We start from the raw sequence: 26,752 nt of genomic DNA, 5'->3' as shown, positions 1-26,752 counted from the left end.
ATATGTATAGTATTGTCTTACTTACAAAAAAACTATAGGTACATGTACATGGAGAAATTTCAGAAAGTGTATTCACCCAAATACCTCTAGGTAGTAGGACTTCAGGTGATATGATCTCTCATTTGTATTTTCTGTATTATTTCAATTGTCTTCAATAGTATGTATTATTTTTATAACCAGAAAAAAATGAAACTATTTTCATCTTAGTAGCAAACAAATATAGCTCCTTCCCTAGAGATGATATTTTAATAACAATGTAACTGCTCTAGGGTTTTTTTTTCTGTATGCTTTATAAGGTTAGAAAATCATTCTGGGATTCACAGGGATGTAAAGGAAAACATAAAAAGAAATTACAGTATTGCTGAGATGATTAAACTGAGAGCATCTCACATCCTAGGCTAGAGTAAAACTACCTAACCAAGTCCCATGACTTACAAGCTGGGTGGCTTTCAACAAGTTACTCAATCTGTCTTTGCTCAGTTTCTCTCCCCTGTAAAATATGGGCAATAATATCACTTAACTGAGAAAATTATTATGGGGATGAAATGAGTCAAATTATGTAAAGCACTTAGATTCATACCTGACATCCTAAAAAAATGTCAGCTGTTCACTGTAAAATGAGATACTGTAAAGAATCATCCTTCCCTGTCATGGAAGTACATTAAATTTTTACTATTGTTATCATCATCTACCTGCTCATCATGCATCACCTAAGGACTCTGTGAGAGGATGAATCATTTTCTCTGTCTCAGAATACCGAGGGTCAAACAAGTCTATTGAACGTGATTAAATTTAAATATAATATCTCCAAACCAAAAGTAGAGAGGTCAGTGAAGGCTTAGAAAGGTAGACCAGACAGCCAAGGTCCCAGGGTATCTAAGGGTGTCCAATTTTGGCAAGATGATATCAGTTACTTTAACAAATCAATAAACTCCTATATAAAACTATTACTAATTCCTTGCATTTACACAGTGCATGACAGTTTTCAGGGAGCTTGCCCATCTCCATAATTGGTTGGCAGTGTTTCTGATCACTGTGCCAGTGCAATGGGGAAATACAGACTGATGCTTGACCAGCACTTTAGGACACCGACTCCCACTGGGGCTAGTGGTACAGGGGAGCTGGAGGTCTAGGAAGAATGGTGGAGAGAAATGTGGAACAGAAGGCAGATGATAGGAAGAGTAGCCAGGACACTCAGTGTGTGTGCGTAGCAGCAATAGGGCAGGACCCGCCAGAGAATGTTTTACATCATCTCTGGAACTGCTCTAGTGAACTTTGGAAAACTTACTCTGAGTGCAGTAAAGAAAACGGGAAGAACCGAGTCTCTCAAGTTAAAGCAGGGACGGAGGAGTGGGGGTCAATTTGTTCATTCATTTATTCCAATGTGCAGAGCACTTTAAGTGCCAGATTACAGTGAGGTGCAAAACCCTCACGGATCATCCAGTGTGGTGCCTGCCTGCTCACCTCCCCCACCCCTCTTCCAGTTCCAGGCTGACCCCTCAGAAATCTTCAACTCTCCAGTGCAACTCAAAAACCACCGGACTCAGTGTTGTTTTGTGTTTTGAAAAAACTCCTCACAATAAACTTATTTAGGTTATGTTCCCAAGAAATTAAAATTAGTCTTGAAAATAAGGTTCAGTAAACATGAAATCTGAAACACCAATAAATTATTCAAAGCTGTTAGTTTCTTAAAAATAATTTCACTTCCCTCCTCCTCCCAACAATTTATAATAATTTATCTCATTAGGAACTCAGTTCTGAATGTATAAAATAAGAAAGAAAAATGCTGTCTGAAAATTTAGAAAACAGAGATGCATTACCAAAACTCCCTAAATCAGATGTTATGCACTCACTTATAAATTTATGAACATTCTCATTACACAAAAGAAATCATGCAAACTACAAAAGAGCTTTTTGTTTCAATAAAGCAATTAAGTGCATTAATTGTTCGGTGTTACCACTTAAAGGCAGCACAATTAATTTGTCATTCTACCAATGCCTGTATGCTTTTGTGTGGCCCTCTATCTTTAGCTATCTCAAAGCGCTTTCCCAAACATTTATTTTATTTTTATCCTTTGTTGTGGAGCTGCAAAACACGTTCTGTAGCAGACTAGAGAGGCTGACATTAGTTCAGAAACAAAAAATGGTCAAATGTGGCTCAGCGTGTTTCGTAATTAAACGCATTTGCAAGGACGTAGGGCTCCATTTTCACTCTCTTGCTACCAAAAATCTGCTCATTAATCCAAAGCAAATCAAAAATAGGATCTTAAAAACCTATCATTTCTATGAATAAATGGAAGATAAATTAAGCTTGTTCTTTAAAACACAGGAAAGTATGATTTCTGCTTTCATGACTTTGTGGATAGAATTTCAAAACCCTAACTGATATGTAGTGTCTGACAGACTATTAGTAAGGAGAAGAAAATGCTTTGGCTCATACCTAGAAATTGAAAGCGGTGGAGAAAAGTTTAGAGACAATTCCAGCCTGGTCTGACCAAGTTTTGTGTCATCAACATCCTGGGAAATCTCCAAAGAGCCACATGATTTTTCATGACCACAAATGACTCTCTAGATCCACACAGCTCTGGACACAGGAAGAGCAGACAACCAACCTGGGGAAAGCATCACACCACAGAACCACACAGAAACAGCTCTGCACCGTCTCACTGGCTGTTCTCGAGGCCTTCAGTGAATCTGGGCCGACCTGTCCTTCAGTGTCCACCAGGCTGGTTATGACCTGATTTCAGGATAGGCAAGAACAGATTCTTTCACCTGTCAGCCTTCTGGGCCCAGATATGATGAATAAAATACATCTTAACTTGCCTCCTTTTGACAGAGACAGACACATAGGGGCTGGATTTTGAGTATTATGAGAATATCAACAATAATTTTTTGTGCTTAAAAGTTTAAAACAAAACATGTTCATTATGCGTTCTTTCATCTGACCTCATAACAACACTATGACACACATAGGACTGTATGATTATATCTATAACCAAGGCTCTTTTTCTGGTTTATTCCAAGAGACAATGATGAAGAGGACATACATTCTGAGTTCCACCTTACATGAGCGCATTCAGGTATCTAAATTTTACTTCTTCCATATTCAACTTCATAAGGCAGTTTTTCTTTGATATCCCCGAGGTTTGGAGAGCAGGAAAAGGATTCTATTTCATTTTGTATCCTTTGGCCCAGATATCTATATTTATATCTATACCTATCTCTATTAGATAGATAGATAGATAGATAGATAGATAGATAGGCAGATAGATAAAAAAGATAGCCAGACGAAGATAAATATATCTCAGGTATTAAGGCACTGTGGACACATATAAATTTGTATTACATAGTAGATATACATAACTATGAAATTTGTCAAATAAGTGTTTGATTAATAGATGAATAAAGACCTAGAAATTCTTTCTTTTCAGTTAAGCAAAGTGTAATGAGAAGAAAAAAAACAAAAACCACATTCTCAACACAATAAGGATGGGCTGACCTGGGTCTCTGGACAACATTTTTTTGGTTAACTTGAAGACCTAGCACCAAGAATAAGAGAGAGAATACCACATAAATTACTCTGTGTTTAACTAAAAAAACATATGCTTTCCTATCCCACTTCAAAACTAATTAAGGCACATATTCATTTTAAATCAAAAATAAACCGCAAAAGGTTTAAAACAAACTAATGTACGACATTAAACCATATGGGCTTTCTTTTGTGTAACTATAGCTTGCATATTAAACTGTTCATCTACATGTTTCTTCTTCCTTTTTGAAAATTCTCCACAAGTACAGTTTTATTTTTTCCCCTGAGTACCATGATGAATATCCTTCAACATTAGTGTCAGCCTAAAATATATATTTATATATAATAAGATACATAATGTTACATAGGATATACATATAGATAATACAAATATAACATATTCATTCTACATCTCACGGGTAGAAGATAGAGAAATTAAAGTATTAACCAACCCCTCCATTGCCCCTGGCACATACACCTGGTGTCTTTAAACCATTAAATTCCCAGTGAGTAGCCATTCTCTTTTGTCCCTATGTTATAGGGATGGTCCATAGTCTGGACCACATAGCCACAGTGCAGCCTATAATCAACCCTTACAGACATAATTCTGGAATCTGAAGTTAGATTTCCAATTATGGATTTCCAGAGACTACGAATAATTGTTTAATGTTTTAGTGCTTTCTGACAAAATATTAAAGAAAGAAATGCCCATATTAAGAAAAAATCTGGAAGAATCAGAGAAAAGACCTCACAGGTACTGACTTTTTTGTTGTTGCTAATGCATAAACCAGAGAAATAGATAAGCTCTTCTTGCCACTACAGGCTTACAAAGGCTTTAAAAATTACAAATGCTACATATTGATCAATACCGGATGAATGTTTCATAAATCCTGCAATATCATAGAGTAAACATTTCAAAATGTTTCAGGCAGGAAATATTGCAAGTGATTAGTACAGAAGGAAAATAAGGGGGTAAGAGGAGAGAAAAGGATGCAAGGAAGGCAAGAAAGATAGGCTTGCCTCCGCAACCCAACCTTTAATTCTAGGAAGTTAAAGTAATTCGATGCAAAAGAGCCTGATAAGCTAGGAGTACATCTTCATAGCTGTTCTGATTTATGAAACTTTTAGATGCTCTTCAGCACAAAGTACTATGTTGGATTCAGCTAAAGAAGCTGCCAGTATTTCAAAGCCTAAATGGAGAGTTATTGCTATGCAGACAGTAAACTAGATTGTTAACTAGATTGTTAAGAGATTTAAAGTCCCCAAAGAACTAATGTTTGAAAAAATGCTGAGAATAAATAGTAGAAAGAAAGCAGAGCTCCACTCTCTTAGTCTGTCTGGGTTGCCATAACAATATACCATAGACTGGGTGGCTTAAACAACAAAAATTTATTTTCTCATAGTTCTGGAGGCTGGTAGTTAAGGCTCCAGCATAGGGTTCTGGTAAGAGCTTTCTTCCTGGCTTCCAGCAGTCCACCTTTTGCTGTGTCCTCACATGGTGGAGAAAGAGCTCTGTTGCCTCTTCCTCTTCTTATAAGGGCACAAGTTCTATCAGATCAGGGCTTCATGCTATGACTTCATTTAACTTCAATTAACCTTAATCATCTCCTTAAAGGCCTTATAGCCAACACAATCACATGGGGGTTAGGGCTTCAACATATGTGTTTTGGGGAGAAACAATTCAGTCCATAGTACCTGCTTCTTGGGTTGGAGGCCAATGATGATGGATGACACAAAGGATACACAAGTCCTTGACCCCTGCTTGGCCTGTCCTCTACTTCAGGCAGAATGATATTCAGACTAGGGTATAGATTATAAAGAGCACTGCTAAGAGAAGACATAAACCCAACAGGAGACAAACTGACTAAAAAAGAAAGTAAAACATCAATAGCTCTAAAAGAGTTGATGTGTTCTGGCCCCATCAGATTTCATCCCAAGACACTGTGGAGAACTTGCCAAAGAGAAAACAGTGCTCTTGTCACAGATGTTTGAGGAAGAGAGAGATTCCATCAAGATCACCAGTGACCTCCAGACTGAAAAGTTCAATGATCAATTCCCAGGTGTCGTTCCATTTGACTTGTAAGTGGCACTTGACACGGATGCTCACTCATCTTTCCTTGCCCTCAGGACACTTTACTTCTAGATTTCTTCCTACCTCCAAAGCACCCTTTCCCATCTCTTTGCCGGTTTCACCTTGTCTTACTGACCACTAAATATCTGAATGCCCCAGGGCTTAGTTCTTAGACCGCTTCTCTAACTACATTCAATCCTGTGGAGTTCAACCAGTCTCACCCAGACTTTAAATATCAGCTCGATACCAACAATTCTCAAATGTATATGTTTCCAGCCAGAATCTCTCCCCTGAAATCCAGACTTCTCACCCAACTGCCTATTAGACATCTTATACGTCTAACAAACATCCCAAACTTATATCTTGTCAAAATTTAACTCCTCATTCTACATCTCACTCAAAAAAACAAAAAACCTTTCTGCTTTCCCCATAATCATCTCCATCCCTACCTGTGCAGAGAACCAAAAATAAAAATAAATAACTTGGCATCCTCCTTAATTTCTCTCTTCCTTTTACAGCCCACATCAACAGATGAGTGGATAAAGAAGATGTGGAAATATATATATATGTATATATATATACACATATATACATATACATACAAAGGAATATTCACCATAAAGAAGAATGAAATCCTGCTATTTGCAGCAACATGGGTGGAGCTAGAGAATATTGTGCTTAGTGAAATAAGTCAGACAGAGAAAGACAAATACTGTATATCACTTACATGTGGAATCTAAAAAAAAAAAAAGAATATATATGCAAAACATAAACAGACTTACAGATATAGAAAACAAACTAGTGGTTACCAAAGGGGAGAGGGAAGGTGGGAGAAACAAATCAGGAGTTTGGGATTAAGAGTAGTTTATACAAACTACTATGTATAAAATAGAGAAGCAATAAGGATGTATTATATAGCACAGGGGATTCTAACCATCATCTTGTAATAACTTTTGATGGAGTATAATCTGCAAAAATACTGAATCACTATGCTGGCACACCTAAAGTTAATATAATATTGTAAATCAACTGTATTTTAATTTAAAAAATGCACCATGTCTGATTTTCAAAATGTAACTAGGACCTACCCTCTGCCCTCTATCTCCACTGCCCTCTATCTCCACTGCTACTATCTTTATCCAAGCCACCATCACCTCTCACTAAAATTACTACAAGAATGTCCCTGAATTGTCTCTTCCATCCCTTGTCACCTAGAGTTAACTTTCAACACAGTGGCCAGAGTGATCCTGTTAAAATGCAAATTCATGTCATTGTCTGCTCAGAACACTCTTGAGGTTCCCGTCCACAAAATAACATAGTCTCCAGGGCTCTGAATGATCAGGTCCCATTACCTTTCTGACCTCATCCCACACCATTTTCTCCCTTCTTCATTCCAGAAATTCTGGCTACTTGATTTATAATGAGGACACAGCCTTTAATCATAATGCCTTTAAAGCTTACTTTTTACCACTCACCATGATGATTTTTATTAGTCAGACTTCTCTTGATTAAAATTTATGTATTCAAAGTTCTATCTGACAACAGAAAAGCTCCACATAACACAACAGTGAAATATTTCATTTTTACTCCTGCTCATCTGGTAGGCCTGTAGTCTGTAAACCTATTTAGGATTTCAGACTCAAGCCAAATATTTTAAAGGTAGTGCTCATATAACAATGTTCACAAGATAGAGCTTCACAGGAATCCCAGTGATTTTCACTGCAAAGCAGCTTTCATCAACGGCACATATGTTCCCATCCCACACTGACTGCCTCAGTGAAGTATTCCAACTGACAGTATTTCAGAGCAAATACAAACTGAGAAACACCAATAACAGGTTTATCAACAAAATCCCAACATCACTGTGCTGAATTCACTGTGGACTATAGAATGCTGTTTATTAAAGGCTGATAGAAGAGGAATTTAGCCCTGATTGACTTAAATTTAGGCCACAGTACTGAGAGTGGTTTTTCCTTTCACCCCTTTATTGCCAACCACTTCTAGTCCTAAGAGTATAACAGAATCCTGACTTTAAGAAACTGAATACATTTTGGTCTGGCTTCATCCATGATACTGATAAATTTTATGCCTCCCTTTAATTCTAAAGTATAAACCTACATGAAAAGGATAGACCCACCCCCACCCAATTCAATCTAGCTAATGCCAGAGTATTTGATCATTTTTACAGTGTCATTCTATATATTTAAGGGATTGGAAAAAGATGCTCTGCTGGAGATGGGCTCGAGGACTAATGTAGTATAAGAGAAAGCTTGGCTCTAATGAATACAGGGGGAAAGAATGCCAGAGAGAATGACTGAGCAGAGATTGTCACAACAGCACAGGACTTCCAAAGATCAGGGACCATAGAACGTAGCTGAGAGGCCAAGCAGACAGTGGAGTAGACTTACAGGTTAAGTAGACAGATATTATAGCAGTGGACTTCTGATGGGTTTAGTAAGGATGGGATACTCCCTACTAAGCAAGTAGCTTGAGACAAATGGTAAAGAGCAGTGAAAATTTTTAGATCAAGAGCTGTATAAATCTGGATAATAAACAAAGGAAAGAGAAGAACCAGCATAACTGAGAGAACCATGCAAAAAGACAGAAAGGCTCAGCCAATATGGTCAATATGGAGGACTGTCCACATGCATATGCCTCTGCTTCTTCTCAAAACTCCACAAAATAAACAGTAAATGGATTCTTTAAACTGTGATGCTACAAGGACAAAGAAAATAGGAGAACACACAACAACAAAAACTTCTGAAACCTGGAAAGCATAGGACAAGTAGTAACTGACTTAGCAGATCCAAGAAAGCTGAATCTTAAACCAGCAGAGGGAAAGCCAAGAACCAAACTGATCTGCAGTACAGAACCCCCAAATATCCCAGGAATTGCTACCACCAGATACTTCTGGAAGTGAGGGGGCAAAAGGGAGTTGAAAATGGAGGATTTGTTGAAAGTCTGTTGAAAAAGTAGATGGATATCCATCTCCCAGATGCCTTCTTAATTCCACAGAGCTGGGCAATTGTCCATTTCACACCTCAGCTGAAGACTAGGGAGAGTCTCAAGTAGGGGTAGCTACTGAAACCAGGGGGATTATTTGAAAGTGTACAAACTGAATGCCAACCCCCTAGCTTATTTCCACATTCAGCTCCCAGAAAGCTGGAAGCAAGGAATATCCAGACTAGAAATTGGAAAAATTCCTCTCTGGGAAAATGGGCGGCCCAACAGAAATGAAGTAAAAAATAGTGATGTTGAGTATTCCCCACAAAATGACCCAATCAGATCTCCCTACATTAAGGCCACAGTCACAAATTCAGCCATAAAAAGAAAGCCAGGATTCCTAGACATCTGCATAAAGCCTCCTACATGAGAAACAGAGACCAAAACCAACAAACCAAAAATCAACTCAAAGGAAACAGAGACTATGTGAGCATATGAAAACTGTATATAAACTCTCTTACATCCTCAGAGAGAAAAGAGGAGATTTTGAAGTTATGAAACAAAAACAGCATGTTATAAGAAGGAACAAGGATAAAGCTCGAGAGCTCTTGGAAATTAACATAGGCTAGGAGAAAAAAAAATTCAACAGAAGGATTAGAAAATGAGCTTGAGGAAAACTTCTAGACCATAGAGTGAAAAAAAAGACAAAATTACAGAAAATCATAGAAAGGGGATGAGAAAATTAGAAAATCAATCCAGAAGACTCGACTTCCAAACAGTAGGAGTTTCAATAAAGATAAGAAAAAGGAGGAACTGTCAAGAAAATAACTCAAGAAAATTTCCCAGGAGTGAAAAATAGGTATATCCAAATGGTGAAACATGCCCATTGAGAATCTAGAAAAGTGGATGAAAACAGAACCAAAGAAAAAGACATCACCATAGTATTTCCTAATACTGGGTACCAAAAGATTTTAAAGGTTTCCAGAAAGTAAGAAGAGAGAAAAATATATTATTTACAAGCATCAAGATTTGAATCGATCTGACACCAAAAGCAATAAAAGCAAAAATAAGCAAGTGGGACTACAACAAAATAAAAATCTTCTGACCAGCAAAGGAAACCATCAACAAAATGAAAATGCAACCTATTGAATGGGAGAAAATATTTGCAACTCAGATATCTTTTAAGGGGTTAATATTCAAAATGTATAAAGAACTCATACAACTCAACTGCAAAAAAAAAATTCAATTTAAATATGGAGCAGAAGATCTGAATAGACATTTTTCCAAAGAAGACATACAAATGGCCAACAGGTACATGAAAAGATGCTCAACGTCACTAATCATCAGGAAAATGCAAATTAAAAACACAATGAGATATCACCTCACACCAGTTAAAATGGCTATTACAAAGAAGTCAAGAAATAAGTGTTGGTGAGGATGTGGAGAAAAGAGAATCATTGTGTACTGTTGCTGGGAATGAAATTGGTGCAGCCACTATGGAAAACAGTACAAATATTCCTCAAAAAATTAAAAATAGAAGTACCAGATGATCTAGCCATTCCACTTCTGGGTGTTTATCTGGAGAAAATAAAAACACTAACTGGAAAAGATATATGCATCCCCATGTTCATTGTAGCATTATTTACAACAGCCAAGATATAGAAACAAACCTTAGTGCCCATCAATGGACAAATGGAGAAAGAAAATGTGGTATATAGATATATGTAATAGAACATTATTCAACCATGAAAAAATGAAATCCTGCCCAAAAAAAAAAAACTGAAAAAAACCCTGAAAAAACCAAGCTCACAGATACAGATAATAGATTGGTTGGTGGCAGTTGTCAGAGACAGAGGGTAGGGGTGGGAGAACTGGGTGAAGGGAGTCAAAAGGTACCAACTTCTAGTTATAAAATAAGTCATGGTGATGTAATGTACAGTGTGATGACTATAATATCATATTGCATATTTGAAAGTTGCTAACAGAGAAGATGTTAAAAGTTCTCATCACAAGAAATAAAATTTTTTGTAACTGTGTAAGGTAATGGATGCTAACTAGACTAATTGTGATGATCATTTCACAACATATACAAATACCAAATCATTATGCTATATACCTGAAACTAATAAAAGTGTTATAGGCCATTACACTTCAATCTAAAAAATAAAAAGACTTGACTGGAATCAGTCTTCTGAATAGTTCCATTCAAAATTCAAAGGAAGAAAGACCCAAAATTAGGACACAAAATCATTTCTAATCTTTAAATCTCTACCTAGAAGAACTCTCAATTAAGTGTAAGGATAAATGAAAGCCATTTTAAAACATGTATAATCCTCCCCCCGCCCAAATATCTTTTACCTATCCTTTCTCTGAAGGCTAATATTGTGAGAGTTGTTTCTTGAAAACAGACAGAGAAAACAAGGAGTCCATAAAAGAGAAAGGCAAAGGGAATCCTGAAGATCATGGATGAAGGGAGGTATCAGGCTGAGAGCTGTGGATCAGACTCCAGAGATTAGGTCAGAATAGTCAGAAGGCTCCAAGAAAGGTGCCTCCAAAGACAAGATGTTGATCCCTACCTAATATGAGCATATTGAGAAAGAGCTACACAATACAGGAGACTTAGGAAATGAAATAAAGAGAAGCACATGGAAAACTAAGAAAATAATTGGATGACCATAATTACCCTGGGGAAAACCAAATGTGGCATGGGAAGATAATGATCGAATACCACACAACTCAGACAGAAACAGTGTTTGCAAGTCATAAAAATGAACACAGACTATTGATTCAATCAAAAGCATGATCTAAATATACTGAGAAGATAGAAAATTGGAAATGTATATATGTGTACGAAGTGGTGGTTAAGGGACGGGGGCATTTTCCAAAGATGTAAGTCAATAGCTAATGACTGAAACTGAAAATCTTCTCCAATAATCACGGTATTTAGAGGAAAAAAAGATAAATATTACCCCAAAAGTAAAAATATTTTAAAGTAGTCTCTGGGAAATGGGAAAAGGCGTGGAGAAAAGTAAACCTCTATTTTTCAAAATAAACCTTAAAGTACTATTTGACTCTTTATGTGTATGTACTACTTTGATGTAAAAATTAAATTAAGAAAAAAAGAAAACAGGCAGATAATCTGAATTACCTTGCAAATTAAATTAAAAAGAAGCCAGGAACACCAAAGGTTCAGAAAATATTTGGGATTTCCGTCCCTTCCTCTGTGTGACTTGGGTTCTTTCTTGTTTATCTCAGCTGTCTTGTCTGGTGCTGTCATATTAACCAACTTCCATTACAATCACCTTTTTTTCCTCTGGGAATTTCTCTCTAATGACTAAACTAACAGAGTCACACAGCTATAGGAAGCCTCTCACCAAACATTAAAATCCAGTAAAATCTCTCTTTGGGTGAATGGAAACACTTTCCATTACCTTAACTTGTTTTAAGATGCATATTTCTCTAAAATACACTTATATGATTTTCTTTCTTTAGCAAACAAAAACCAAAAAATGATCATCTCTGCTTCTGACCTAAGTTGAAAGAGTCCTAACCTTATGTTGCCTCTACAGAACAGAATATTCAAACTTTATCATCAAATTCTGTCTATGGTACAAATGGTTGTTTCCAAACCACTTAAATTCCCAGGTGGTTTCCCTCTATAAGCAAAGAAAAGAAAGAGATTGGGAGTGTGGCAAATTCATTCACTTACGCCAGAAACTCACTTATGATTGAGGATGAGGAACACGTGAGATTGTGTGTGTATGTGTGTGCGCGCACACACAAACATACATACAAGCACACACAGTATTTTCGTCCCTCTAATCCCTTGCTCTTCCTAATGGCCCCTCTGCCATCCTCCCACTGAAACAGTGGCAGTCACTTTTCAAGGGAAGTGTAAATACAGCTGAGAACAAAGAAAGCAGCATAGCTTTGAATTTCAAATTAGACATCTTTCAATCCCATAGCCAAAACAATAATCTTGAAAGCATAGATTTCCTTTGCAAGTGCCAGGCCCCTGAGATAGCAAATGGCTTTTTTGTTGTTACTCTTATTGTGCTTTGTTTTTACTGTTAAATCTTAGCTCTTTTCCCAGAAAACATGGGGTCAGAGGAAAGGGCAGTGAAACCTAGGTGGGCAAAATGGAAAGAAATATAGGTGAAAAAAAGAAACCTAAAATAGGTTGAGGGGAGATCTGAAAACAACAGGGAAGTGTATCCTACTTCCCATCCAGAATTCTGGGACATGACAGACACAGAGTGACAGGTACAACCACAGGACAGATGCAGCATCAAGGGGCACTTTGAAAGGTAGAAAAGAGTAGGAGGGTGTGGGTCACAAACTAAGTGAGCTCTGTTACAGAAAACTGAAGTCAATCACATATTCATATATCTAAGTTTTATTGTATATCTATTTAAACCCAACACTAAAATCTCAGTTCTGGAGAACCAGTATGGTTTTGCTTTGCTCTTAATTTACAACTTTTCACATATGGAGTACCAAAATCCATTCATTCATTGCTAAAGAATTTGTTGAGCACCTACTATGTTCCTGTTACAACAGAGATACAGAGTTGAATCAAACAGACAAGCTCCCTGTCTTCCTGGCTCCCATTCTAGCTGGAGAGACAAGCAGTAAATATATAAAGAATCAAAAAATATAATTACAGACCATAATCAAGGGATAATGGGATATAAATAAAGGGCAGGGATACTTTAGACAGGCTTTGGAAGAAGGTTCTCATGGCAGGAAACCAGAGAAAGGGGGCATGAATCATCAATCCCTGATTATTTTCCCACCATAGAGGTAGGAAGAAAAAAAAATATCCTTCTGGAAGAGTCTCTTCCCTCTTGGCATCATCACCTTAGCTCCTTTCCGCCCCTGCCTGCCAAGCAGCACCCCATGCTCCGAATGCTTTCTCCACCCTCCTTCGAAATCTCAGCATCTCTTTTCTCTTCATTGTGACAGTGAGCTAGTTTGTCAGCACAGCACATGTCTGTGCTGACATGCTGATGGGGGCTAGAGACTTCCACCGTTCAGAGAACAAAATGACAGTTTCACGGGGGCCTTCTGAAGGGAAGGACCCGCAAAGCAGGGATCATCAGGCAAAGTGATCAGGGATATATCTGAAAGATGGCTGGCTCCCTTAAATCACTCCTGGTAGGGAGACACTGCTCAGCCTATCAGGAGAGCTGCCCTTGATCTTTCAATAATTTGTTGCCAGTATCACAGTGTTCAATATTTAAGAGACAGAGTACAATGATCCAACAAAGCAACAGAGAAGAAATAGCCAGAGCAGTGGGAGGGGAACCAGGGAGAGATAAACATCAAAGAAGCTGTGAAAGATGACACTAGTAGAGCCATTTAAAATACAGCCAGAACAACCATTCCAGAGGAATAACCTTGTACGTCCCACTTTCTGTACCTCTGAACCGGACCAATCTGCCACCATTCCAAGAAGTAAGCAAAAGAAACCAGAATATCCTGTCTATTGAAAGGATTGATAAATGAACATTTACCTAGTGACTACGTCACCTGACCAATCAATGAAGTACAAATCTAGTTTTACAACATCTTGTACCAATGAACACTTCTAGAAAACAACAACTTACCTCCTCTTCCTTTCTTTCTCATGAGAGAAAACCCTGAGCCCCTCTCATATAATCAGAGCACTATTTGGGTTTCTACCTATATCTGTATACCCTCAATTGTAATTCTTTTATCCCAAATAAACACTTTGCCTCTTGAACTGGATTCTTGTTTTTTAGGTCGACAAAGCCAAGGGAGATGTCTCTCTATGCATGAAAAGGTGTTTGTGAAATTTGGCAAATGTACTTTGAGAGGTGGTACAGGAGAAGAAGTCCACTTTCAATAGGTAGAAAATGGAGATAAGAAAGTAAAGACACATGCTTTAGGAAGCCTACTTAAAATGGGGAGAATTGGTAGTCAATAGTTAAAGAGAGTGCAAAGTCAAGTGTTTTATTCACATACGTGTATTTTTTTTAGGATTGAAGAGACATGACCATGTTTATGGGCTGATGAGAAAGAGCCAGTAGAATGATAGAGAGATGGACAACACAGAGAAAAGAAGGGCAAAAAATTGGAGGAGATAAAATATCAAGAGACAAAGCATATCTATGTCCACACCCAAGACCACTTCACAGAACTCTGGGTTCATATATGTAACTGCCCATTAGACATGACAAATGACCATGCACAACTTAGCTTCACAGTTGTTTGTACCAAAAGCCTAAAAGTAAATGCTGACCTTCACTTTCTCTCATATCCTCACATTTTATTGGTCCTAACCATTTGTCCAGAATCTAATCAATTCTAACCACTACCACCATCATCTCTCACCTTGACTATTATTAACCTGTCTGCCCTCTTGCATCCTTGTCCCCTTATAGCTCATTTTCCACGCAGCAGCCAGATTGATCTTTATAAAACATAAGACAAATCATACCACTCTTTGGCCCCAAACCTTCAAAAGTCCCCCCATCTGAGTCAGAAGAAAAGCCACTACCTTGGCCTGCGAGGTTTTGTGCATGTTGCCCACCCCCTCCCTCTCACCCCCACGCCTCCTCTACCCTGCCTTTGTCAGAAGGGGGTTAGGAACGAAAGGAGTGCATGTTTGCTACAGTTGTCCTTTCTTTTGCAGAGAAATAAAAGGAGGGCCATCTGCTGAGATGGAGAAGGGTCGTCACAGGTTTAGAGAAGTGGAAAGAAAACATTGCGAGTTGCATAAGAATAGCTGCTCAGCAAACGTGAGCAGGAGATGACCTAAAATAAGTAAAGATCCCTAAGGTTGTGAACCACGCATTTTAGTGGCACCTGTTCACAGGGCTGTGTGGTTTATTCCACCTTGTGCTCAGCAATCCTGGAACAGGAGCAAAAGAGGCAGGTAGATCCAGATTGGGAATTGTTTAGGGATGATGGAATCTAGAGAGTCAGTGTGAGTAATGGTGGGGAGAGGTGAAGGGAAGTGATGTTATTCTCAAGACTGGCCCTCCTAAGGGAAGGAGTTGGGGGAACACACCTACTATGAAGGTCCTTTGAGGCCTTTTCTAAGGAATCTGACAGGCAAACACATACGCAGCTCAGTATAAGAAAAGTTCCCAATGTCTTGGCTTCCACCCCATAAGGCTCATTAAAAGAGTCAACACTAGACCTGTCTGCTTTGCTAAAGTCTAACCAGAGGCATGAATTTAAGTTTCCTTCCCTTACAGATTCATTTTAAATCTGTAAGTCTCCCAAATTAGACTTTCACATATTAAGCCTTTGGGGGGTTGTTAAACATAAATTTGACTTTAAACAAGAGAGGATCTAAAAGGGTAGTTCCAGAGCTATCTCCAGAGAGAATTTTTAAAAGCCTCCAATATTTCCAGAGAGTCAACCTGGATATAGTTCTCATCCCATAGAAATCTTCTTTCCTACACACGCAGCCCAAACCCAAGACCGTGTGCCTGGCACCTGAACTCCAAGGGAGGCCTACCTCAGTCACCACAATTTTTGTAAAACTTAAATAAGTAGGTTAGAAGCAGTCACTTGGGAACTAGTTGGCTTAGAAACTGCCCCAAAGAAAATCCCCTCTTGGAGCATTCTAAAGCAGTTCTTAAATCCATGCATAAAGGTCTTTGGGAATGATATTTATCTTAACATGTTCAAAATATATTCATCTATAGACTTGTTAGTACTTCAACCTGTGGGGAAAAAATCTAACCATTTTATCTCCAGCAAAATTTAAATCATATGTCCACTGATCCTTGATACTACTTATGTAAGGATCAGGCAAGTCCCCAGTGCTCTCTACGGCAGAGCACCACTTCTACAAGGTAACAACCTGTCCCAGGCAATAAACATTCACAGAAATCAAAACTAAATTTATTCTAAGGTCCCAAATCATCTTGTAGTCATCAGTAAATAAAATTCTCCCCTGACTAAAATGCCTGTTCTTAGAAAGTGGGATTTCATAAAAACTTCTCTCAAAGTCAGTTTTTTGTTTTCTATTTTGTAACATGAAAGGAAACTCCACGCATATATAATATACCTAGTAATCTAATTTAAATATATTTTATTGAACTTGAAAGTTGATTCAGATAAAAGCAACACTGGTAGTGAAAAATACTGTACAAGCATAGTCTACCTGCACTAGGTTAACGGCTACTGATTAAAATTATTTTCCTTCACATAGAAAAAAAAAGACTTAGAGCTCATAAAGACAAATGCCCCTGTGGCTCTCTCCCTTCAACTATCCAATGAAACTACTCATGGAAGGTCACATGGCCTCTTAATTCCAGCCAGATCGCCCCTGATTCAATATCCATTGTCTTGCTGTTCCCCCTTACTTCTTCAAGTTCTCTCTCATTCTTTGTTAGCAACAAACCCTTCTTCTGGATCCATGCTTCCTTTTTACCCCTCTGGGTTCTCTTCCTAACCTCTCTGGCTCTCCTTTCTCCAGGGTCCACCCTTGGTCAGCTTCATTCTGACTCTATCTTGCATGCTCTTGACATCAATTCCTTTTTCTACACTGTGATTCCTAAAGAGATTTCTCAGGGCCTCATGTCTCTGGAACCCAAAAGCCACACTTCTTACTTCTATCACTTCTAACCTCATGGACATCTCTAACAAATGACTTGAAGACCCCTCACACTCAACATGTCCAAAAAAGAACTGCACTCTTGCCCCAGTAATACCTGCCCCTTCTTTCTCATCTTAGAAAAGAGCTTTGTCTTTCACTCAGCTGAATTAGCCAGAAATCTGTAAGTCCTTTTGAACTCTTCCTTCTACCATATCTCACTCATTCATTTGATCACCATAACAACTTAAAACAACGTTTCAGCAACTTTACATACAATCTCTTACTGAGTATTTCAAATAACTCTGTAATGTAGGGACTATTATCTTTCTTTTACAGATGAGGGTTTAGATAATTGATGTAAATTCTTAATAAGTGATAAAAAAAAGAGATCAAACCTAGATTTGTCTGACTCCAAAGTCAATGGGCTTTTCACAGCCGATACTGTCTGTGCTAGACCATGGGAAACGATGGGTCATGTGCCAAATACCACCTGCTTAAAGCTTTACTGGAACACAGCTCTGCTCATTGGTTTGTGTACTGTCTATGGCTGCTTTAGCACCACAGCAGCACAATGAGTAGTTGCAGCAGAGACATTATGGCCCTTGAAACCTAAGACAGTTACAATCTGGCCCTTTACAGAAAAAAAAAAAAAAAAAAGATTTTATCGATTCTAAGCCATACCATCATCCTCCCTATCCCTGCCACCTCATTCATGTCTTCCGAGATTACTGCCACAGCCCCCAGTTTGCTTCTCTGCCCACAGCCTGTATCTCCCCCAATCTATCTTCTGCACTGAAGAATAAAATCCTTCTTCTTTAGTTCATAACCTTTAGGATAAAAGACAAACTCCTTCTCAAGCCATACAAAGCCTTTTGGCACCTTGGTTCCTTTCTTCCTCCCCATCCACATCTACTTTCTCTTCAAGCCAAAGTGAAATACACGGAGTACAGCAGAAAAGGCCAACCCGGTTCATTCCTATGTTTTCTCACATGGGTTCTCTTTACCTGGAAAGTACCTAAATCCTGCCTCATTCACAGACTTGTTTTTGTATTCTGAGCTCGAGTCACTTTCTCCTAGAAACCTTCCTGGATTCCTCAGGCTGAGGCAGGTGAACTTGTTTATTCATTTGTTTAGTCAACATATGTTTAATTAGCACAGCTACCAACTAGGCACAATACTTTGTACTAAAAATACAATAAACAGGACAAGCAGAGACTCTGCTCTTACCAGCCTTACTCTTCAGCCCAAGTTCCTTATTCACCTGTTCAAAGTCTTAGCTCTTAGTTCAAAGTACAAAAAGAGATGAGATGAAGATGGAGATGGAGAGGGAGATGGAGATGGAGATGGAGAGATAGGGTCTGGAATGGTGATGGGGACTGAGATGGGAATGGAATGGGGTTGTAAAGAATGAGAGAAGGAGAGAGAGAGAGGATTCAGTGATATTTTTTTGTCTGACACTCACCATACCGCTAACTTATTGAGGGCTAGGAAGTATCCAGGCTGTCTCCCTAATACCAATAACTACCAGAACACCTGGCATAATGCTGAATGAATTCAATAATTTTGAGTAATACAGGGACACAAGGTAGTTCCAGAGACCAAATCCTTGCACAGAGGTGGGCTACTTAATAGGCGAATGAGAAAATTTCCTGTTGTTTTCTGGGAAAACTCAAACTTTGTAGAATCTGAGAGGTTTTGTGAAAATGTGACTAGGCATAAAAAGAAATATGAGTATAAAAGAACATTCCTGCGAAAGATACAAGTTCTGTTCTGAATAAGAAACAGGGAGTAAAGTCCACTTCACAGTCTTTTTCGAACTACTGGACTGTACATCTGAAACTACTAAACCATAAAAAAAGGTGCCTATAACCCTGAACTTTGGGCTCCACGAAATATTTTTCTTCATGGGATACTCAGCTCATTAAAGAAAAGAGAAGAGAAAGAGAAGAAGTCTTTTTTACAAGCAGGGGTAAAGCAGATACAAAGAATTGACCCAGTTTCTAAAATAAACATTAAGCTTAAAGCTCTCTCCATCTGGTTAAAACTAAAACCAGAATTAAAAATCAGTATGTTCACACTCCATTTCCTACCTACACCACAATAGTGAGGGCAAGAAAAATTTTAACATATAACTTAATATTATATCTGTGTCACCTAAAGTTTCATGTTATGATTTGTAAAGAAACTTTTTTTTAATTTTGGAAAAGTATAACAACTCATTTTTAACCTGCCTAGATATCCATCCAGGCCAAATATCCTTCAGAGTCCCCACTGGGCACTCTCCCTGGGGTCTATTCCTATGCCCTGAGGCAAATGCCTTTCAGTCTTCCTAGCTTCTATATGGAAAAACACTGCTCTTTCCAAAAGTATAATTTTTTTCTCCATAATATTCCCTGAAGTTCTTCCCTCTAAACTCTCTATTAAATATATTCCATACAAGACACATCTTATTCTCCATAAAACAAGACATGCACTGTATATGAAAAGCCCTAAAACTTTTAAGTGACACCCCTTCCTTTTCCATAATAACCTCATCTCCAATAACCAGTCCAATTCTAAGGACAGTGGCATAACTGTGCTAACCGAATCTTAGATATACAGAATGTTAGTACTGAAGGGAACCTTAAAAGTCATTTATCTCAAATCTGCATTTCACACTTGAAAAAATTAAAACCCAAAGAGATCCAAAAACCATCCAAGGTCACACAGCCCTTTGCTCCACCTTATTCTGTATTCTCCCAATCTCTGAGTCTCACCATCTTGTATTTATTTCCATTTCCTATGGAGGGGGTGAGGGCAAGGCCCATAATCTCAGTTTGGCTTTTATCTGAACCCCACAGAGAGTGCTAACCGAGCCCATGAACTGGAGAATATGATGTGTGGCATCAGTCTCGGATGCGTGATGCTGAGTGACCAGTGTGTAACTAAGTGCTCCCTGGTGGCTCTTAACCACCCACATGGAGATTCAAATTTCCTGTCATACACATCCCACTCCCCTGCTATTCTTCTAAATGTGCTAAACCATTTGCCAGTGAATTACAGGAAGTCCTTAGACTGTCTGAGCGATCATGGATTACATCCTATTTAAAAATTGCACGTTAGCATTATTATAACTGGGTTTCCTCTCTACCAATTAAACCGCAGCAATTTTCGTATTTGTAGTTTTTCATTTTGCTTTGCTTTACTTTTAAGGACTTTGTTTGGATGGCATCCTACCAGGACAAATTCTGAGTGTCATATACCATGTGAGGTAGGCTGCCTCAATTTACCAACTAAGCAGACAACAATGGAAAGAGTGAAAAATGTTTTTAAATAAAATAAATACCCAAATACTTATAGTCCTTTGAAATGTACTGTCTACATGTTTACTAATGTATTTAATATTTTATAGTATATTAAAACAAAACAAAGCAAACAAAAGCAAACTCATTTATGGTTGGACATGATTTATGGCAAAAAGTTATTCACATTTTTGTTTCTTTTTTTATAAAATTGTAGTGAAATATGCAAATGTAAAGTTTTTTATAATTGTTGGATTAAACTAAAATATTTTATGTGATTATTTAGTAATGAAGAAGGAGCTAAGCAATTGCTTTCTTGATAAATCCTCTTTAAAAGAGGATTCATAAAAATACATTAAGACAAAAAGGATAATCATATCAGAAGATTCCAATTCATATTCCTTTGTTTTACAGCCATCAAAACAAATCATCAGTGTATGAAGGTGCTTTCTAAATAGAAGCAAAATCAGTCAGTCTGCTAATCTTTGGGAAAAAAAAGAAAGTTACTAGGGGCTCAATAATATTATATAAATGAAATGGATTTGAAAATATTTCAGGAAGGCATCACTAAGTATTTACTGAGCAAATTAGCAGAGATTACCCACATCTTGATCTAAAAAATAAGGTAGGCTATTCTCCACAACTGCTGCAGAACTAAACTTCGAAAATGCTCTTTTTCACAAAAGCCCTTTAGTAGTGAATTTCGTGAATATCAGCAGAGTAGTCAGGTTCACTCAGAACTGCCTGTCCTGGGGTAGTAATGGCTGCTACCAGAACCAAGGAGTGCACTCAAGGCATAGAGCATGCCAAAACTAAGAGAAGACAAATTTGAGGTAAAAAAACACATGGTGGTAGGCGTATGTAAGAAACAACCCTTCCAGATCTGGAATCTGAGCAGGAGGGTTCTCTACCTTCAGGGAATGTAGGAACAAAGGATATAAGCCTAAGAAATCCCTAGACAGCAGGTAAGAGAAATACTCTGGGATCCTGCTGACGTAGAAGGGATCAAGGGGAAACATAAGGTGACTGGGATTGAAGGGAGGCCGTGGTCATAAACTTTGTTTGAAGATTTGTCTGATATCAACAAGGAGACCTTTGAGACTGTGGTCCAGGACAGAGCCTACATGCAATTTAGCATCAGGGGGAAATCTAACAGGGAAGAGCGAATTCTGACTCCACGTTGGTTCTGTTTCTTCAACTTTTACCTTTGCTTTTCATGGCTTTTCTTATCATATCACTACCTACAGCTGTAAGTATACATAATGGCCTGCCACAGGGAACCCTGACCCTCTGCCAGACAAACTAAAAGGCCTTTGTTCAGCTCACAGAGAGACATTCTGACCCTGCCCACCTGTGAATGGCTGCAGAAAAGAATTAACACATCCCCTCCCTGATGCAGGCCAAGCAAGAAGATTTTGCAAGACAAATGGCCTTTTTACTTTTTTTCCTCAACTCTTCCCCTCTCTGTTCTATAAAAGAAACTGGCATCCAGACCCCATAAGATGTTTTTTTGGGTAAACTAGTCCGCCATCTTCTCGGTCTGCCGTCTTTCCTTGCCTCAACACCTCGTTTACCGATTTATTGGCCTGTCTCGTGGTGAACAGAGCGAGCTTCGACTCAGTAACAGAAAGAACCGAGGAGTCTCAGAGGAAAGGCCATTAAAGAAAGAGGAGAGCTCAGAAAATCTCTAGGAACTGGAATTGCTGGCACTGAAATTTTTAAATTTTTGCTGGAAGGCACAAAAATTTCAGATGACATTCTCCAGAAAAATGAAGCTATCATTTACAAGCTGTGATTACTTTCTCAACAGAAAATAGGCTCTTGGTATCTCCAACAACTGTTTGACAAAACATCTTTCTCAGTTATTGAGTTATAAGGTTACAAGTGGTGCTTCTCAAATAGTCGGCACAGATTGACTAGATCCTAGCACAGCTGAAAGCATAAACCAGTTTTCTATCTCCCTCTTCCCTTACTCCCCTTCTCCATCACACACACACACACTCACACACACACACACACACTCACACACACATAGCAGGGCTCTATGGGGCTCCCAGGCACAGAGGCCTTTTTGTCCCCCGTTTCTTATAGGCAAGACTCCAGCCTCCATGACCTTCCCTGAGTTCCAAAGGGCAGATGTGAACAGTTGCAGCCAGGAAACCACCTGAAGCAAGATTAAAGGGACCAGAGAAGCTCATCAAGATTAGGAGAGTGACCACCTGAGACCCTGCACACATCCTCATCTTGTCAGCAACCCCACCGTTTTGAAACTTCAGAAGAAAGAAGAATGCAGGACTGTTACCACCTTGATCCTTATCACATACCCCTGACCATGAGCCCTGACTATAAGACCCCTCCCTATTCCCCAAGGAGCAGGGCACAGTTCTTGAGGTGCTACCCTGATGTGTTCCTCTCTTTGTCTGGCAAAGAATAAAGCCACCCTTTCTTTCTCCTCCAAAACTCTGTCTCTGTATCTCATTTTGGCATCAGTGTACAGGGAGCCAAGATTTTGGCAACACTATTTCAGGAAAAAAATCATACTAGGATCACAAACAGCTGAAATGGCCACATTTGGTTGATATTTTGTGCATGTGTGTCTAATTAGTTTTGGAATTGTGGGAAGTTACTGCAACACTTCATGGGTCTTAACAGTTTTCTATCAGCTTCTTGGGTTGTTGCAAAGGAAATATTCCATGAAATTACTAAGGACCCAAGAAATAAGAAGGAAATTAAAAGGCATCTCCTTGGAACACTCTGGCTATAGAAGCAGGATTTGTTCAGAGGCATACAAAGAAAGCCAAAGTTGACAGGTAAAAGATGTCAGATATTGGTTTATTCAGGTGTTGAAAGGAGATAGCAAAACTCAGGAAGAAAAGGATCCACTTTATGACCAGAACTTCATCTTGAAATTAAGACAGGAACTGACGAAGAGAGGAGAAAGAAATTTTGATATAGCAATATAATTAGCCATACATGAAGTAGAGAAGAATGGGACCGACTCTGAACTAAATGAAGTTTTGAAAACTCAACTGAATCTATGTGAAAATTTCCAATGTAAGTAAATTCAGAACGTAGATGGTAAAAAAAAAAAAAAAAAAAAAATTGGTGGGAGAAAGGGTTGTTGGTGCTTCTAATGACTAGCCTCTCAGAACTTATTATCAGGCCTCATGAAAGACAAGATTGGGGCAATCCAGCTGAAGGAGCTGCTACACTACCACAGGCAGACAATACAGGTGAGCTCACCAGGGCTTTCACAAAGGAATCATGGCTAAAATTCAAAAAGTGTGCATTTTTCTGGCATGTATATTCATCAGAGACCTAACTGGGGTGGATTCAATGACAAGAGATTCTTATTATAATCATCAGGGACATATTCAACTTCATTCATTCATACAACAAATTTAGATTGAGCATGGCATTAAGAATTATTTAGAAGTTGAGAATATAGAGGCAAAAAAGGTAGACAAAGGCCCTAGTGTCATGGAGCTTACATTCTGAAGAAAAGAAAAACAGAGTAAACATGGTTTCAGGTCTTGGTAGATACAGTGAAGAAAAAGATTAAAGGGAAGAGAGTAAGAGTGATTGGCATTGTGGTGGTTTTTTATAGGAGGGTGGCATTGAGTAGAATTTCTGAAGAAGTGGTTTGAATGGAGTATTTTGAAGGTAAAGCCAATAAACTTGTTATGAATAGATGTAATACATGAGAAAAACAGGAAACTAGGATGATTCCCAAGTTTTGGGGCCTGAGAAACAAAGTAAATAATGGTGTCCTTCAACTCTACATAGATTTTATTTTTCTGTTATTCTCTTGTTGAAAATCAAACTACACTAGTATGTCTACTCTGCAAAATAGTTTGACAATTTCTTTAAAAAAATAAATAGACACTATATGTCCCAGAAATCTCTTTTCTGGGTATTTATCCCAGAGAACTAAAAACTTATGTCCAAACAAAAAACTACACAGACGTGCATGGAAGTTTTATAGTAAGAGCCAAAAATTAGAAAGAATCAAAATATCCTTCAATAGATGAATGATTAAACAGCAGTATATCCAAACCATGGAATACTACTCAGGAATAAGAAGGAACAAACTATTAATACACTCAACAACTCAGATGGATCTCAAGGGACTTATGCTGAGTGGAAAAGGCCAATTTCAAAAAATCACATTTTGCATGATTCCATTTATATAGCATTTTCAAAATTACAAAATTATATAGATAAAGAACAGATCAGTAGTTGCCAGGGTTAGGGAGGCTTGGGGGAAGCCCATGAGTGTGACATGAGGGAGATCTCTGTGGTAATGGATCAATTCTGTATCTTGATTTCAATGGTGGTTACAGAATCTACACGTGTGATAAAACAACACAGAACTATATACACACATGGTACCAATGCCAATGTTGATCTTGTACTAGAGTCATATAAGATATAACTATTGGAGGAAACTAAGGGAAGGGCACAAAGGCCCTCACTATACTGTCTTTGCAACTTCCAGTGAATCTATAATTCAAAATAAATTTTTTAATCTAACTATGCTCAAGTCTAAGGCAAAATGCATTATATAAATATTAAAAGTAGTACAGTAATAAATACTATATCTGACAAAATGTTGTCTTCTGAATTTATAAAGCACCATTTTTGCCAATACATCTTACCACTTTCAGTGTGTAGGCAGTAGTTTAATTAAGAGATCATCAAGATCTCTTTGTAAGAACATTTTCCTCCTAAAAGCCTCTGGAGGAAACAGCACTTGGAATTCTCACCATCCCTCTGTTACTTTTAAGCAGCGAAGACAACCTGTGTGTTCTTGTTTCTGTACCTGTACAAAGGAGTACAGAAGGCTAAACAACTGTTAACATTGGTGACCAATAGCTTGCAGACATTACGAACTTCGAAAAGTACCTTGTTTAGACCCAAGATACTGACCTTTCATGAGTCAGCCGACATTCCTGGACTCTAACATTTTTCCCATTAGTGTCATAATATAAAATTCTATAATGTGGAATCTCAAAAGGGATGGCTTAGACCAAAAACCAATTACCATGACCCAGAGGCTTAAAAGGTACTAATAACACTAATCATAACTCCAGTCCTGAGACTTCCCTGGTGATCCAGTGGTTAAGAATCCGGCTTCAATGCAGGGGACACAGGTCTGATCCCTGGTCGGGAAACTAAGACGCCACATGCCGCTGGACAACTAAGATCCCACATGCCATGGGGCAACTAAGCCCGCGCACTGCAACTACTGAGCCCACACGCTCTGGAGCCCATGAGCCACAACTAGAGAGAAGCCTGCACACCACAACTAGAAAAGTCCGTGTGCTGCAACAAAAGATCCCATGTGGGGGTTCCCTGGTGGCACAGTGGTTGGGAGTCTGCCTGTGGATGCGGGGGACACAGGTTCATGCCCCAGTCCAGGAGGGTCCCACGTGCCGTGGAGCGGCTGGACCCATGAGCCATGGCCGCTGAGCCTGCGCATCCGGAGCCTGTGCTCCGCAACAGGAGAGGCCACAACAGTGAGAGGCCCAAGTACTGCAAAAACAAAAACAAAAACAAAACTCCAGTCCTAAGGTTACTCTAGGTCTCAGAACTAGGCTTGGATAAATCATCAAAGTCAACGTGAGGGTGTGTATGGTGATGAAGTCCCCCTCAAAAATCTCCTTTTTCAACATTTTCTTTTGTATGTATTTCCTTAATTCTGATCTTCTATATCATCCAGTCTTAGTCTGAGTTTAGAATACTTGGTCCTTCACTCCTGTAGAGAGAATTCTACTCCCAAGATCATCATCAAGACATTTAGTACTCAGGTCTGTATGCTACATCCTAGACACTTTTGTCATTGCTGAATAAGCTTACATTTACTAATACTTTCATTCTCTCAGACTGGAATATATTCCAGCTAGAATTTTGTAATGGAGACTAGACTTATAAACTCTTTGCCTAGTCTTAATTGTAAAAGCCTACGTAAAACTAATTATTAAATAAAACATTTTCTAAACAGGGTATCTCACATCAGATCCTGTCTACTTTTTCAGAATTTTATGCATTGCCCACAAAACCTATGGAATATGCCAGATGCTGCCTTTCTAGATATTGGTCTCCTTTTGGAAATAGCTCTGCCAGGTACAATGCTATGAACAGAAGTATATCAAAGAGTTCCCATTCTAATTTTTGTATCAGTCCATTCATACTGCTTTTCATGTGCTAAAACATTCTAAAAAGTAAAATATATTATTTTGCCTTTTTATTTTCTAAGGCTGAATAAAAATTAAACCAATGTAAATGACATGAATTAAACATTTTTCTGAAGACAAAGTAGTTTAATTTACTCCTGTCAGAGACGAGCC

General features: G+C 38.4%; 1 protein-coding gene across 1 annotated transcript in view; it reads right to left on the bottom strand.

Moving 5' to 3' along the window:
* Nucleotides 1-26,752, bottom strand: part of KCNH5 (potassium voltage-gated channel subfamily H member 5) — a 334,670-nt gene that overhangs the window by 220,022 nt on the left and 87,896 nt on the right. The gene's annotated exons all lie outside the window — the stretch shown is intronic.

This window comes from Phocoena phocoena, chromosome 2, assembly GCF_963924675.1.
Source record: "Phocoena phocoena chromosome 2, mPhoPho1.1, whole genome shotgun sequence".
Taxonomy (NCBI): Eukaryota; Metazoa; Chordata; class Mammalia; order Artiodactyla; family Phocoenidae; genus Phocoena; species Phocoena phocoena.
This window is presented reverse-complemented; position numbering and strand designations above follow the sequence as displayed.